Source organism: Adiantum capillus-veneris, chromosome 28 (assembly GCF_014529385.1).
Source record: "Adiantum capillus-veneris isolate H3 chromosome 28, ASM1452938v2, whole genome shotgun sequence".
Taxonomy (NCBI): Eukaryota; Viridiplantae; Streptophyta; class Polypodiopsida; order Polypodiales; family Pteridaceae; genus Adiantum; species Adiantum capillus-veneris.
Genome location: NC_140958.1, coordinates 99,675,208 through 99,685,068, shown reverse-complemented (window position 1 = coordinate 99,685,068; position 9,861 = coordinate 99,675,208). Strand labels below are relative to the sequence as shown.

The 9,861-nt window shown below is 36.3% G+C and overlaps 1 pseudogene; it reads left to right on the top strand.

Moving 5' to 3' along the window:
* Positions 1-3,529: 3,529 nt before the first annotated feature.
* Positions 3,530-4,684, top strand: LOC147420971 (uncharacterized; annotated as a pseudogene).
* Positions 4,685-9,861: the final 5,177 nt, after the last annotated feature.

Here is a 9,861-nt window from a genome sequence, read left to right as displayed (position 1 = left end):
CACCAAACATATCTTCATAAATATTTTATTGTCACCAAGTTTGTCTTTATAAAATCAATTCTTTGATCAATCCTACATAGATCATAGACTCCAAAAAAAAACATGTCATTAAAATTATTAGCATCGTTAATGAAATAATTACGTTCACAATGCCATAAGAGATGGTTCGGGACGCCACTCTTTTGACGACATATATACGCACGACAACATATGGTACATAAAGTATAAACGTAAAAGTACAAAATGTGTGATTACGTGATACAAATGATATGTGTATATACTACATAAAACAACATTTATCAATGTAGTGATCAATGAATACCATCAAAGTATTAACAAAATATCATCATTATGTCAATAAAAATGAATAAATGATCATGGTATCAACGAAAAGCATCATGATATCATCGAGAATAATCATTGTATCAACGAAACAACATCATGGCATCACCGAGAATAACCATGGTATCAACGAAATATCTTCATGGCATCACCGAGAATAACCATGGTATCAACGAAACAACATCATGGTATCACCGAGAATAACCATGGTATCAACAAAACATCATCATGGTATCAATAAAAATCACCATGGAATCAACGAAATATCATCATGGAATCACCGAGAATAACCATGGTATCAACGAAATATCATCATGGCACCACCAAGAATAACCATGGTATCAATGACATATCATCATGGTATCAACGAAAATCACCATGACCAAAGTATTAACAAAACATCATCATGGTACCATCAAAATCACTATGGTATCAATGAGAAATTATCAATAAAACGACGTAAACTATATCTCTAAAAGAATAATTATACGAGAATCAATGAACGAGTATATCATATAACAAAAGATCATGTACCAACAGTAGCTCGATAGAATTTGGACGATCATCAACGGCTCGACTGAATCGGAACGATGTGTAACTGGCTTCTGCAGCAAAGTTACGTCAGTAACAAATATATGATTGATGAAGAAAAATATAATTGAAAAGTTTTCAATTATGAGAAAAATCAAAAGCAAAAAGTAAAATTTTGATTTTCAAACATATTCGCAGTCCGAGACGATAACCCAAAATTGGTGCAGAATTTAGAGAAACTTTCTTCTGCAAAGTTATAGACCACATCGACTCCAATCCCCATCGCGGGTAGTTTCTTCTGCAAAGTTGTAGAACACATCGATTCCGGTCTCTCACGCAGGTAGTTTCTGCAAAATCGTTTTCAATAAGCAGAAAATTAAAAAACAAAAAACGGAAATTGCTTTTTAGGTATGTACGCAGTCTGCGAACGATAACTCAAAATCGGTGAAGAATTTGAAAACACTTCCTTCTGCAAAGTTGTAGACCACATCGATTCCTGTCTCTCTAGCAGGTAGTTTTTGCAAAATCGTTTCCAATTAGCAGAAAAATAAAAAACAAAACGTGGAAGCTGTTTTTCAGGTATGTAAGAAGTCCGTGAACGATAACTCAAAATCGGTGCAGAATTTGAAGAAACTTCCTTCTGCAAAGTTGTAGACCACATCCATTCTCCCTTTAGCGGGTAGTTTCTGCAAAATCGATTTTGATCAGGAGAAAAATCAAAAACAAAAACGTACTGCTCTGATACTATGTTGAGAGAGAAGGAGAGAACACAGAAGTAGAACCCCAAAGTGTGTAGAATACACACATGAGATGATGTATATATAGAGGGGACCTGGGTGCCATATATAGAGAATCCATATATTGAGTAGCTTCACATATAAGCTCAACAATCATTAGGGCCAAAAACGGCTAGAACAGGGATGTTTGTTAATCTAATGATTAAGGAATAGTCCAATAGTCATTTGACACGTATACAAAAGTATGGTACTCTTGTCTCCTCTATCTTGGGTTTTGGTAGTCCTATTTTGATGGAGAGCGGCTAAATGTATTGTTCATAAGGCTCAAACTGCTAAATTTAGGTGCTTTTGGCCACTAAGCTCATTAACACTAAAATGGTAATAGGACACTTTTATGTCCTTGGACACTTTTGTGTCCTGTTAAGTGACCATTTTTCTTGAATTACTTGAAGAGTACGAAAATGAATTTTTAGGTGCTATATGTCCACAAAGTTGCCTTATGAGCTGAAAAAAACTTAGCATTTTTTTTAATGTATCGATCTCACCATTAACCTTACTTTTGCACAACATTTTTGAACCTAAACTGTGTGAAAAAACGGGTCCTGTTTTTGGCTTTTTTTCAAATTTTGGCAACTACACCACTCTAAACTTCATGTTTGTGAGGTTTAGATGGCTAGAGGTTAGGCCTTCATTGTTCTCAACATGTTTGGATGCTTGTAGGGAGAGCTAAGTGTTAAAATTGAAAGTTATGACCAATTTACAAGAATTGCATAATCCTGTTTTTGGCCAAAATTAGCACTTTTATTATTTTTTTGGTGGTTTTCTTGATATTCAAATTCAATTTTGATTGTGTAAGTGTAATGTATAACATAAAGCTAATCTTCCTTGAGTTTTGGGGGACCTAATATGCTATATAGCATAGTATATGATGATGGTTGAGTTTTTTGATTGCTGAAGAATACGATACATTTTAGAGTAGCAAGTATAACTTTCTCAATATTGCCAATTGTGTGTATTTTGTAGGTAGTAACCATATCTAATCATAGACTACAAACTTGGCTAGATATTGAGTAGTTTCTATGGGTTTCTAGAGGTCATAATGCTAAACCCACTTTTTTCATGTTTGCTGTATTTAGCACTTTATCATTGCCCCCAAGGTTCCAATTCTAAGAGATCCATTATCCTTTTGACATTCTCCATGGCTCCTTTTTAATCCAAAGGCCCAAAGGGAACCAAGAAAACATGTATATAGTATCTATATTGAGCGTGACTATAGACTCTTTGATGATAGGTCCGCAAAATGGCAAAAATGCAACTTTTTTGTACCTATTTTTTTTGCCCAAAAAGAAATTAGTGAGGTAAAAGCAACCATATGTTTTGGTCACCAACCCATTGAAGTTAATGGGGCATTTTATCTCATGTACTACAAAACTCCCCACTTTTATTTATATGCAATCAACCGTAAGAAATTGCTGTTTTGGGCAAAATGCAGTGGTCCATCAACTTTGGAGGCTTGTAATGACCAAATGATGAGAAAAATTACAAGTCTCTCATTTTTTCCATATGTAGTAGTTATTGAACTATAATCTCATGAAAGGATTTTTCAAAACGAGTGAATCTACTATGTTTTGGAAATTATTCCCAAAACCCTGAAAGGACACTTTTATGTCCTGTTAGTTTACCATTCTAGTATTAATTTGTGGCCCAAAGTAATGAAGTACCATCTTTTATTCTATTTTATCTTTCAAAAAATCGTTGTCAAAAGATACAAAATCTATGTGAGAAGGCTCTCAAAACAAGGCCATCAATCACCTACTTTTTTCAAACGTATACCTTTTTCACTTTCCCTCTATTTTTTGAGAGGTTTAGGTCTTTCCGTCTCTGTATTTTCTTTCTTCTTCTCTAATCTCTGAGTTTACATGGTGTCTTCTACATGTCGCCCTTCACATAACATAACTTCTTATGACTTTCATAACGTGAGAGAGGACGGTCTTTGGAAATCCATATCTTTTCGTGTGAATGACTGGGTAACAATGCTTCCTTCATGCAAATGTGTACACAGAGTGAAGAGAAGTAAATGTGATAAAGTAAAAAACCATTGGAAAGGTCATATTCTTTCTTTCAAAGTGACCAACAATGGCTGGCTAGCTAAGGTTCAACATGTGTACATGGCCAAGGATATGGGGTTAGACTTGGACAAACATCCCACACTACATTCTTACTATAAGTAAAAGAAAAACTTATCTATTTGATACCATGAATTTTTCTTTCAACCATTTTTTTTCTTATTTTTTGATTCCATTCTAGATATATTTCCTTCAACAGTTGTGGAATGGTAGCGTGTGGAGAGTCTAAGTGGGACGTTCAAAGCAGTGCATAAAGGGATTGTAGATGCTATGTATGTTGAAAAACCACCTTCTTTTTACAAAACAATGGATTTGCTTGTCTATTTGGTAGAATACAAGGTTCCGTCACGAGAACGTGCATATGGAGAACTACATGAGTTACCCGTTCCCACCATAATTTCACTTGACTGGGAAGCTCCAGATGCATGTACTATATCAAGCTTCAAATCCAAGATCAAAGAATACATCCTTAAAGCTATTTCTACGGGTAGGATATCAAGAAGGATTAAAGTTCAATGGTTCTTGTCTATACATGTCTTTGTGGCATGTTTCAAAACAATGGACTTGCAGAGGACAAAGACGATGTGGCTTAGTAGAAGACTTTCTATGACTGAACTGGATAATTTACTTGGAGATGAATGGAATACCAAAGAAACTTTCCATATTTGCGATAATATTAGATGTAGAGTAAGTCCAAATTCTATGTCTATCTCATATCAACTATGTCATCAATCATTAGTTTTGGGCTATGACTATAGGAGATGGAGAATAAAATTAGGTAGTTGGATTCCTCTTGACTCTAACGAAAATTGTCCAGAGTTTGAATTAAAGGTTACAGTCCATCCACACACTCAGCATAGAAGCCTTATAGTAACAACAAATTGGAGACTACAGGATGTTAGAGAATCTTGGACGGTACGTTTTTTCTCCACTCTTGACCTTCCTTGAGAGCCAAGGTGATTGAATATGAGTAATCAATCAACATGGTGCTATCTTTCAAGAGAAGAGGCTGAATTTTGTGGTTTTCTTGATAGATATGGGTAATATGGAAGAGGAAAAATGAGACTAGGTGGTCAATTTTGGAATGAAAGTGTATGTAGAAGACATGAGTTCACCATGGTTTCTCTTATTCTTCAAAGGTAGGATGCATAGAGGAATGGTGAGAGAGGTGGCGATGATGAGTGGAGAAGTGTGTGTGAAAGAGAAAAATGATAAAGTGGAAGAGGGAGTGTGGCTGCATAGCATGGGCAAACTGGGGTCCACCAATAAAATCATAGCTCACAGCTCGTAGCTCAAAAAAATATGAAAAAATTTCAGCTAAAATTGAAGCCCACGAGCTACAACTTTTGTTTGTATCACCTTTTCAAATTCGGGGAGCCTATGATCTTTAAAACTCAGCAAAACCAACTGTTTTTTTCCACTGCACAAAGTGCTTGTCAGGTCCTCCTTTGGATGATTCTTTTGAATACCTCCAAGAGTGAGCCCCCCATAGTGCATGCATGCATGCCACATACACTTGACCTTATTTGGTAGGTCTATAATTGAAGATATGTTTTAAGATAATGATATAAATGAATCGTACAACTAAGGAAATCAAATATTGAGGGGTCTAAAAAAATATGTACATGTCAAATATAAATAGTATAGGTGGAAAAATATAAAGGGGTCAAAATAAATCTCTCTCATTATAAGTCTTACCATAAAAATATGAATATTTTTGGTGTTCTAATTTATGAGAGTAATAGAGAATAGATGTAGGAAGGAAAAAATCACAATAGTGAAAAAATATACACATAAATAAAACTAGTTTTTTTTGGATTTTTGCTGGGATAGAGTTACACCAAAAATAAGAGAAGCTTGGAAGAAATTATTTTTTTATGGAATAAAGAGTATGCAAAATGGTAAGAAAAAATATGGTAATGGTGAGTCAATGTACATAGCATAAATAACACACCATAGGTAGAAATATTTAAATAAATACCAAAATAATTATGAAAAATCCTTTTATTTAGGCCCTATATACAATGAAATATTTACACACAAATGGACCATAATATACTTATAATTTTTTATTTTTTTATTTTTTAAAATTTTTGGCTCAACTAGCCTAGTGACTAGCTAATTGAGGGTTTTTAAGAAGATATGGGAAAAGTCCTATAACTCACACACACCTATATATAGTGAAATGATAGGGATAGCCATAGTATTTGGATGATTTTGGTAGGGTGGGTTAACTCACTATGGCAATTACGGAGAGCCGAAAAACGGCTATCATTAGCCCTCCCCCAGGATGATGGTATATTCATGTACCATCATAGAGCATCTTTTCCAAAGAGAGTGCTTCAGAGCACTTGACGAGATCTTCATTGTTTCGCCCCTAAGAATTTTGGCTGGAGCTACACTCATGCTTCATGTAACAATACTTACATGAGATAGTTGCCCTTTGACAGATCTTTGGTAGATCCTTTGGTAGAAGGCGACTCAAATAAGGCTTCGAGCGATACCCCTTTACCTTCCTCGAGTGCTCTTTCCCATTCAAGTTCATAAGTTGATAGTAACTTGAATTGAAAGCCTTCTTGACTATGTATGGCCCCCGCCATCTAGTTTCAAACTTGGCATCAAAACGATTATCGAGTCGACTGTCATACCTTAGCACAAGATCTCCTTCATTGATGCCTTTGTCCTTCAGTTTCTTGTCAAGCTTTTCCTTCGTCTGTGTGGCTTTCCTCTTGTAGAACTCGTATGTTGCTTCTCTTTTCCACTCAAGCTCAGCTAAGGTAAGAAGTCGATCCATCCATGCTTCTTGATCATCTTGTGCTGCTTTGCCATGAAGTCGCATTGTTGAAATGTTGAGCTCAATTGGTTGTAAAGCCTCTTGACCATAGACCAAGTGAAATGGTGTGAACTCCGTGGCTTCCCTATATGTGGTTCGATACGCCCACAAGGCACCGTCCAAGAAGTCATCCCACAACTTTATCTTGTTTTTCACCATCTTTCTAATGATGCCTGCAATGACACCATTAGCTTTTTCTATCAAACCATTTGGTTGGGGAAAGTAGGGTGTACTATGATGATGTAGAATGTGAAGTTCTTCACAGACTTCTGTGAGCAAGCCTTTTCTAAACCCTGGACTATTATCAGAAACAATCTCCAATGGTGTGCCAAATCTACAACAAATGTGAGTGTAAAAAAATTTGCTCACTGTCCTCTCATTTACCTTTGCCACACATTGTGCTTCGACCCACCTAGTCATATAGTCTACAACCACTAGAATGTAGAGTTTACCATTTTTTGTCCTAGGCAAAGGACCCATAGCATCAATGCCCCACTTTTCAAAGGGTCCATTTGCAAGCACGATTTGCCTTGGACCATAAACCAATATTCTATTCCCATTTACTTGACAATTGTAACAACTTTTACATCAATGTTGTTCATCCACATGCAGACTTGGGCCAAACATACCCCGCAAGCAAAATTTTCTTCACAGTTAACTCTTGGGCAAAATGACCACCACATGCCTCTTCATGCAAACATTTTAGAATGGCTGGAATCTCCTTGATAGTTGGTACTCTTCTGCACACTTGATCCTTCCCTCTTTGGTAGAGGGATCCTTCTAGGAAGAGATACGCTCTTGCCTTCTTCATGAGTCTCCTCTTTTGAGCCTTCTTAAAGTCTTGTGGAAACTCACCCTCCAAAATATAGCCAATAATGGGAGTCAATGACTCCAATCCCTGGTATCTCGGTTGCTTGACATTTGCTGCCACCATGATGACCTTCACTTCTTTCTCAACACATGTAACTACTTGTTGTGCAAGTAAATCGGCATCTTCATTCTGTTTCCTAGGAATATGATATAGTTGCACTTCTTCAAATTGATTAAACAATCTACGAATGGCATGAACTTTTGTCCTTAGGCTTTCATTCTTGCATGCCCAAATGCCAAAAATTTGCTTCACAATGAGAAGTGCATCCCCTTTTACCATGAGACGTTGTATACCTTGGCCAATGTATATCTTTAAACCATGAAGTAGTGTGTCATATTCTGCTTCATTGTTGCTAGTAGTTGAACCTGGTAGATTGACCTTCTCTTTCATGACCACCTCCCCACTTGGGTTGAGCAACACTAGCCCTCCGCCTGCTTTTCTTGTGGCTCGTTGAAAAGCTCCATCAAAGAACAAGGTACAGGAATTAGGAATACTTTTAGGTGGTGGCAATGGTAGGGTCTTCACTACACGCACCTTAATCTCCTTCTCATGTACCCTATAAGTAAGGATCCTTGCCAATTGTGCACACACACTATCTTCTACCTTGAAAGAGTATTGGAACTCTTGCAATTCCATAATCCACTTTGAGATCCTAGTGCTAAGATTCATTTGAGATGACACCCAAGGAAACAAATTTTTTGCAGTGAGAATTACAAAAGGTTTTGGTAGCAAGTAGGATCTAAACTTTCTCACGGCAAACATGAGAGAAAGCATCATGAGTTCGGCCTCCGTGTAGCCTCTCTCCAAAGCGTTCATGACCCTACTAGTGATAGCCGTTTTTCGGCTCTTTGTAATTGCCACAGTGAGTTACCTCACCCTACCAAAATCACCCAAACACTATGGCTATCCCTACCATTTCACTGTACATAGGCGTGCGTGAATCACGGGACTTTTTCCCATATCTCCTTACTGAAATAAAAAACCCTCAATTAGCTAGTCATTGGGCTAATTGAGCCAAAAAAATCAAAAATAAATAAAAAATATAAGTATATTATAGCCCATGCATATGTAAATATTTCTTTGTATATAGGGCCTAAATAAAAGATTTTTTCATAATTATTTTGGTATTTATTAAAATATTTCTACCTAGGTGTGTGTTATTTATGCTCTGTACATTGCCTCACCATTACCACAATTTTTCTTACCATTTTTCATACTCTTTATTCCATATAGAAATATTTTCATGTAAGCTTCTCTTATATTTGGTGTAACTCCACCCCAACAAAAATCCAAAAAAACTAGTTTTATTTATGTGTATATTTTTTTCACTATTGTGATTTTTCCCTTCCTACATCTATTTTGTTTTTTTTTATAAAAAAAAAATAGAACACCAAAAATATTTACTTTTTTATGGTAGCCTCATAATGAGAGAGATTTCTTTTGACCCCTTTAAATTTTTTCCACTTATATTATTTATATTTGACATGTACATATTTTTTAGACCCCTCAATATTTGATTTTCTTAGTTGTACTATTCACTTATATCATAATCTCAACAATATCTTCAATTGTAGACCTACCAAATAAGGTCAAGGGTAGGTGGCATGCATACATGCACTATGCAAGGCTCACTCTTGGAGGTATTCAAAAGAATCATCCAAAGAAGGACCCCACAAGGACCTTGTGCAGTGGAAAAAAACGATCGGTTTTGCTGAATTTTTAAAGCTCACTTGCTCTCCGAATTTGAAAAGGTGATACACACAAAAGTTGTAGCTCGTGCGCTGAACTTTTGCCTCAAATGTTTTCATATTTTTTTGAGCTACGAGCTGTGAGCTATGATTTTATTAGTGGACCCCAGTTTTCCCATGCTATGCAGCCACACTCTCTCTTCCACTTTATCATTTTCCTCTTTCACACACACTTCTCCACTCATCATCCCCACCTCTCTCACCACTCCTCTCTGAACCCTACTCACCTTCTCCTCAATCTTGAAAAATAAGAGATCAAACCATGGTGAACTCATACCTCCCACACACAATTCCATTCCAAAATTGACCACCTAGTCTCATTTTTCCTCCTCCAAATTACCCATATCTATAAAAAAACCACAAAATTCAGCCTCTTCTCTTAAAAGACAGCATCATGGTGGTTGATTACTCAGCTTCAATTACCTTGTCTCTCAAGGAAGGTCAAGAGTGGAGAAAAAATGTACCGTCAAAGCTAGTGGACCGTCAACAAGCGTCAAAATTGGCCTTACTTAAGACACTTGGAGCATCAACCTTGTAAGAAATCCACCTTTTCTTACCTCTTAAGAGTTTTTCTTCCTTATTTGTATCCTACATGGATACTCCCATTGTAAATATCCAATTCCATTTGTAAATTAATACTAACTCTACTAACACTAACCCACTATGAAAAGTC